This window comes from Cydia strobilella, chromosome 4, assembly GCF_947568885.1.
Source record: "Cydia strobilella chromosome 4, ilCydStro3.1, whole genome shotgun sequence".
Taxonomy (NCBI): domain Eukaryota; kingdom Metazoa; phylum Arthropoda; class Insecta; order Lepidoptera; family Tortricidae; genus Cydia; species Cydia strobilella.
In genome coordinates, this window is record NC_086044.1 from 7,990,037 (window position 1) to 7,997,539 (window position 7,503).

Here is a 7,503-nt window from a genome sequence, read left to right on the forward strand (position 1 = left end):
ATAGAATAAACAACAACCAATATAAAAATCCACGCGTACGAAGACAAGGGCAACACATAGTTACTTATACGCGAGCAATAGTTTCTGAAATGAGCCACTTGAGATCATTAAACGTTTATTTTTGAAAATATAACTTTTTGTCTACTTTTTGAGGTATAAATTCGATTGAGTGATATGTATTTTAATAATGCTGGCAGGTTGAAAATTGTATGCCGGGCGTTATTGCAATTAACTCGAGAGCATTTTCATGTTATCATTTTATAAGACTATTAATGTGCCTTCACTCGACAACAATGTTATAAAGCTAGACCAAGAAAAGTCTGCAACTATTATGATAGCATACGCAGTGCAAGTGATATTTATACGTCATAATTTCATAGAAGTTTGACGTTTAAAATAACACTCGCACTGCGTGTGCTGTCGAAATCGTTGCAGACTTGTCTTGGTCTAACTCGAACAGGTTTCGACAATATTTTATTAATGAATTTGTAGCATTTCGGTTAGTAGGTTTTATAAATGAAGTCCCTTTCGTAAAACTTTTACCAATGATTACAGAGTATGACTTCTTTCAACAAAATGTGTACGCATTGAAAATACTCTCCCACTTACCATACCCAAAAAAAATTTTTAGGTTTATTTTACGACTTTGTCGGCGTGATTGATGTGTATACCCTAGCCAAATTGCAGCTTTCTAGTACTAACCCACTGGCGAAAGATAGGCGAAAATAAAGGTTCCTTACCTACCGACTACGGATCCATAAAAAATAGATGAAACTTTTTGAGACGGCAGAAACTTTCAGTAAGCATAACCAGTATGTACCTACTAATAAGTAATAAAGAAAATCGGGCAATATCCTAGAGATATTGCCCGATTTTCTTACGGCTGCTACCTATATATTTATAACACAATACAATTGGATACCTACTCTTATTTGTGATGCCCTTTCGCATGGAGCTTCCCGGAGAGAGCCTTTACTTATTTATTGCAGCCTTCATGTGTGGTGGGCTCTCTAAATATTAGAATACTGCACGGATTTAGTTATTTAATTTATTACCTCTACTTAGTTTGGGACAGTTTAAAGGATTATAAGCCCATACCTCTATATAAAATATTGAAATAATCAAAATATAATTATAATAATTATTGTACCTTTGTAACCTAATATTTTGTAACCACTTTGCCGTGAATAAGGGTTCGACTTTCCTGCACTTAATTTTGTGACTATTCGTCGTGTGTCTGCAATCTAACGTTTTCTTTGTCGTCAAAGGAAGATTTGACCAAATTCCAAGGCAAAGTTGGCGATCTTTTCCGCTTTCCCAGCCTCCTCTTCCGCAGTTTGGGCCTTTGCCGTGACTTGGAGCGTGCTTAGGTAGTTATTATAACTGGAAATTGCTTTCTTTTTTGTTTGTTATAACGTTAAGTATTACATTTCTATTCGTTAAAAAAAGTCGTACGCGCCCACCGAGGGTTCCGTGCAAATTTTTATTTTTTTATTTTTCACAAATTTATAGTTATAATCCGTATCCATAGTTTTATTTCATGAGTAACTATCGCAGTAACCGAAGACAATATTAAATGTATAGTTTAAAGATTTTCGCTGTACTTGTATTCCTATATAGTGTAAGACGATATTACTTGCACAGTCCTAGGCTAGGTCAACGGGAAGTATCCTATAAATTTTGATTCCCTTGAGTGTAAATAGGTATTATTATACGTTTTTTGCGGCATATACGGCCCTATCTTTTTTTTACGTTAACTTAGAAGTTTCAATTTTTTACAGCTTCAAGGGACTGTAGACCTGCGTAGTGCGTATATGGATTTAATTTCAACTCGATACCTACACGCGTTGGTTCTCGACATAAAGGGCCTTGACAGACAGACTGACGAACGGACAACAAAGTGATCCTATAAGGGTTCCGTTTTTTTCGTTTTGAGGTACGGAACCCTAAAAAGGATGGAGGGTTACTCTAAAAGCAGATAAACGGAACCCTATTACTGAGCCTTTGTTGTCCGTCACTGGGCTGTTATCTCATGATTTTGTATTTCATTTTGTATTGCATAAACTTCTTATATTAAGGGATAAAAATTAAACGTAGCCCTGCACCTAGCCTAGCTGATTTTTGGTGGTGATTTTACCCAATCAAAAAACGAAGATTGTGTTTGATCTAAATATGTATTAGCGGCGCAGGGTCTAAATATTTAGTCAAACTAGAACTAATTTGGTTTTCCATTTCTGCATGAACTCAATACAGGCTTACGTAATCGCTACGATCGGGGGCCTTCCCCGAACTCTTTTCCCGCAGCCATTTTTCACCAGATCACCGCTTCCAGCTGTAACATTAATTTCAATATTGAAGCGCGTTTTGCACTCATCGGTCACGGATATTTGTATCTTAGCTTAGGGATCATCTACTTGCCTCGTGTAAGGATTCTAATCTCTACCGAGAGTAATGTTGCTTAAGAAAATGCATGTCAATAGGTTCTGAAAATTCCAGGGTTGTCAGTTGAGATGATATAATGGGACAAGGAACTTATAATCCCGGCGTACCGCATTACACATTCGTGCAAATTAGGATTTTTTAGGTAAATAATTATTGACCAGCTCCACAAATATGTTAATCATGCTTATATACAAAGTAGTAAAATCTTCAATATCAATATTTTTAGGCGAAATTCTTCCCCAACACATAAAGTGTGAAAAACATTTTTTTCTCTTAAACCACATGGTGAGGTTTATCGGCTGTAAGTATGACCATGGGTATGCCCTAAAGTCTCTAATCAATTAGTGAATTGACTTTTTTTCAAGCCAAATCGTTTGAAATTCATAATTTAGCATAACAATGATGAGTGAAACCCATTTCAATAAAAAAAAAACTTTAAAATGTTAATGTCGGTTTTTACCACTTTTCCATAGAAAATATTACCGATTTAAAAAAAACCGCACCCGTGACGGAAATATATAGTACTTACGCCAAAAAATCACAAATAATTCGTAGTATAACTGCCTGCGAGGATATAACGGTTTGTTTTGCGCTTATCGAAATAAATAGATTTTTTGTTCCTGCTCCATACTTAAATTTTTTTTTCGAAAAATCATAACTAGTCACTCTTTATGCCAAATCGTCTCAAATTCGAAAGTTACCATAACAATGCTGGGCAAAACCTATTTCAATAAAAAAAAACGAAAACAACAACTCTGGTTTCTATGTCAATGAGAGCCGAATTTCAGCCGCCGGGGATTGATATGTTCACTGTTCACCTAACTAGTCCAAGGTTACAAAGTCAAAGATTGTGTTCCAAGCATTTCCCTCTATAACTTTCGAGCTCGAATTTTTGAGCATTCGTTGCCTGGCCTATCTGTGAAGAGCATGCATAACGCAACGTTTCCAACCATACAAATTTCAGGGTTCAGATTATCTTAACGCATTGCATACGTTGTATACGTGGGCTCAGTTTGTCCTAGCCTTTAAACCGGCCTATCACAATAGGCACATATTGTTACACACTAAAGAATCAACCCACCCAAAATAACTTAGGTACCTGTCAATAATGTGTAACCAGCTAGTGATTTCCCGGTTGTTTACGATAGTCGAGATCTTAGGCTATTTGTTATTGGTTAGTTTTCGCCACGGAAGCGGATTGATAGTTACAGAGATTGATGTGAGCCATATCTTCCCGACACGTGCTTAACGCGGCGATACGTCGCTCACTTCTCGTTTTCACTTACTATATAGGTAAGCATTTTTTTTAACTTAAGTTCATGTGTGCTTAAAGGGGCCCACTGACTATCAGTCCGCCGGACGATATCGGCCTGTCAGTTGTTCGGAACTTTCAAATTTTTGTTGTAACTGAAAGGCCGATATCGTCCGGCGGACTGATAGTCAGCCCCTTTAGTCTCAGAAACTTTAGATCATACCTGCTGGACTATCGTTCCTACAGACTGCTTTGAATTTTTTCGAAGATGTAGGTAGTCATATGGGTATTCTTACATTCTTTTCCTTCACCGAAGAGTTACCAGATACCTATTATCTACATTTTTATTTCAAAATTTCATCATTATTTAAAAGCGGATTGGGCATTGGGGATTTCATTTAGTCACTTGGGAGTATAGATAGATTGCCTTCCTGTGCAATGAAAGCACGCCCATACTGGGGCCAGCATTTCATTTTCAACATGTCCGTATTAACAAATGGCCAAAATTCGCGACATGTCCTATTCAGTCAGTAATTCCGTTAAAGAAATGTCACTGTTTACAGCTGTCAAATCGTAATTCAACATAACGTCGAAAATCGCAAACCTCGATACTCGTACCTACTCATAACGTACCTAACTTCATTTCAAGGACATTAGGGTTTTGCTATTTAACTAACAATAACTAAAGTTAAAAGCGATAAAAGCATTTATTTGTGTGATGAGCACAGATATTTATTCCTGAGTCATAGATGTTTTCTATGTATGTATTTAAGTATTTGTATATTAGATATATCGTTGTCTGAGTACCCACAACACAAGCCTTCTTGAGCTTACCGAGGGACTTGGTCAATTTGTGTAAAAAATGTCCCTACGCGGAAGTTATTCATTCTTTAAAATTTTCCCTTCATCATAACTCAAATGTTTAGTTTAGAATAAGCAAGCTTAGTCACCTGCTGGTCAATTATAAAAATAAAAACGGCCAGCATCATGTCGGGCAATGCTCAGTGTAGAGTTCCGTAGTTACCCATCCGTCAAAATATACTTTTTGCAAAAACTCAAAAACGGCTTAACCGATCAGATTCGCTATAGTTTTCCATGAAATTCTTTACTAAGCTCTACTTTCACGATTTTTTCCATATTTTTGGACTCGTGGTTCAAAAGTTAGAGGGGGACTCACAAACATTATTTTTTCTTTCAAAGCGAATATTTCCGGAAATATCACGTTTATCAAAAAAATGTTCTTAAAGACTCAAATTCATTTTAAAAGATCTATCCAATGACACCCCACACTATAGGGTTGAAGCGAAAAAAAAAACATCCCCACTTCTCGAGCATGGCCTAACTTTTAAACCATGGGTCCAAAAAATATGAAAAAAATTGTGAAAATAAAGCTTATTAAAGACTTTTAAGGAAAACTATAGCAAACCTGATCGGTTAAGCCATTTTTGAGTTTTTGCATAAAGTATATTTTGCCGGGCGGGTAACTACGAAACCATACACTGAGCATGACCCGACATGCTCTTGGCCGGTTCATTTTTATTTTTGATCAGCAGGTGACGTAACTTGCTTATTCTATACTAAAAATTTCAGTTATGATGAACAACTACGAAGAAACGACGTTTTCTTATGTCGTCTATTTTTCATCTCTTTGTTAACTTAAACACCCTGTAGCTCCTAAAGTATTGATCGTAGAGTAAAAATAAATATAACCTAATTTGTAGAAAGTTTTATGTAGAAACTTTTGTTCGAAGTAATTATAATGCTATTCGTACAGATATTCGAGATACGAGCAAAAATCTGAAAAAATATATCTTCAAACCCCCCTACACCCTTAAGCTCACCACCCACCCCCGAGGACTTTTAGTATGTTCATCTGGACACCACAAGGTACAACTATATCAATTTTCAAAACTCCACGAATTATTTCCGCAGATTTCTTTAATTTTCTTGGGTTATATAGTATACTAATGTATAATGTATAATGTTTGTGTCGTCTACATCTGGACTAATTACTCACCTTTGTTTTACTTAGCTTTAAGAAAACGTGTAGTGCTTTTATGTTCTGTGTGGGTGTCGGTATATGTTTATGCTGTCCTCTGTCCTCAGGTGCAGACATGAAAACACTTGAAATTGGCAAATTTGTGCCAACTTGGTTGGCCAGACCGCCATTTAATAAAAGAAGAAGAATAAGAGGAAGAGACGGTAGACGGTATTGGAAGCCTAATCACAGAAATATGCTTGAAGACAAATGGTAAGTTTTAATTAATGAGACATTATAAATTTTATATAATAATCAGCTTTATTGAAAATGATTAAGTCATGTCGTGATCATCTTAAGTCATACAGTCAGGAAACATTTCAGGAATTAGTTACGGGTGGGGTTAGGAATTTGGAATTTTCGTTGAACAAATCGAACGTGACCGGAATTTTATTGTCGTGAACAGAAAGTTAGAAACGGTTTTACATGCCCTGCATTGAGACTAAACGCGAATTTTGATTTAGCGCTCTGAAATACTCATAAGTAACACCACAGATTTACTTTCTCAAGTTAAATGAATTTACTTTTATACGCCCGTAAAAAATATGGAAGAAAAATCTGTAATAAGTACGTAGTTTCAGTGTAAAAATTGTATTGGTTTACAGAGTGAGGTAGGGCGGCGGGCGGCACGCGGTACGGGCGAACCGGGAGGTCCGGCGCGGTAGCGGGCGCACTCTCCGGGCACATCTCTGCAGATGGCGGGCTGCGGGAGCACGCAAGAAAAGATCGAGACAAATGCGTGACGCAGCGCGCAGGACCAGCCCCTCCGCCCCTCTCGGTGCGTGTCCGATCCCCCGCGGCGCCTTATCCTCACAAAACACATCGATACCGGCATCGTGCGTGAGCCCACGGTCTCGGGCCTCGAGGGTTGTGCATGGTGATGCTTGGCGGCAGGTGGTAAACGGTGGTGCGTGGTGTCTGTGCGTGGTGTTGGCGTATCAGCGTGCGCGCGCGGGGCTAACGCGCGGCCCGGGCGGCAGTCGCTCGGAGGCAGGCGGGCGGCGCGCGTCGCCCCGCGCTTAGTGCATCCTGCAGAACTGCGATCGCGATCAGGTACGCGTCGCCGCGGCTGGCGCTCACTGCACACGTGCCCCCGGCGCCTGCATGTTGCGCTCCACCCGGCGCGTTCTCGACGTTCACATCGTCTGTCTGCGTCCCCCTATCAGAACTTTTTAATAAATTGCTGAAGCGAGCTGAAGTTAATTGAGCGAAATTGGTGAGATTAAATATTTTTTTTGCAATTTTCCTCAATTTTGAAGTTGAGGGACAGGCTTGCATTACCATTTTCAATAGTCAAATTAATGATTACGATTCGAAAATCGCAAAATTGTAGATTAAATGTACCTCATTATTTTCTTTTCTTTAAGTAAATTGCGTATAGCGTCTAGATTGTCGTAGTAATATATTACCTATATTATTTATTTTGGTGATTGATGTGCTCGATGCTGTAAATGTGCTGGGTTATATCTTATCGAAAATGTGATGAGGTAGAAAGAACTATAGCACTGGCCTGTTGCCAAATGTCGATCACGACGTATCTTACAATGAAAAAAAGTAATATCAAAGTTATGCTTTATTATTAAATAGGTGTAGTTAGGGAGCGGTACGGTAGATGGGTAGGGACGTACGTGTCTGCGGATAAACTCGTATTTCTTCATTTAGGGCGTAGTGACGATGTTGTTGTCGCGATTTTTTAAATTAATGCTGTTTCAGCCCTTGCTTGGCGGACGAACAGAAAAATACAAATACTGCTCTCAATAAAGTTTTCCCG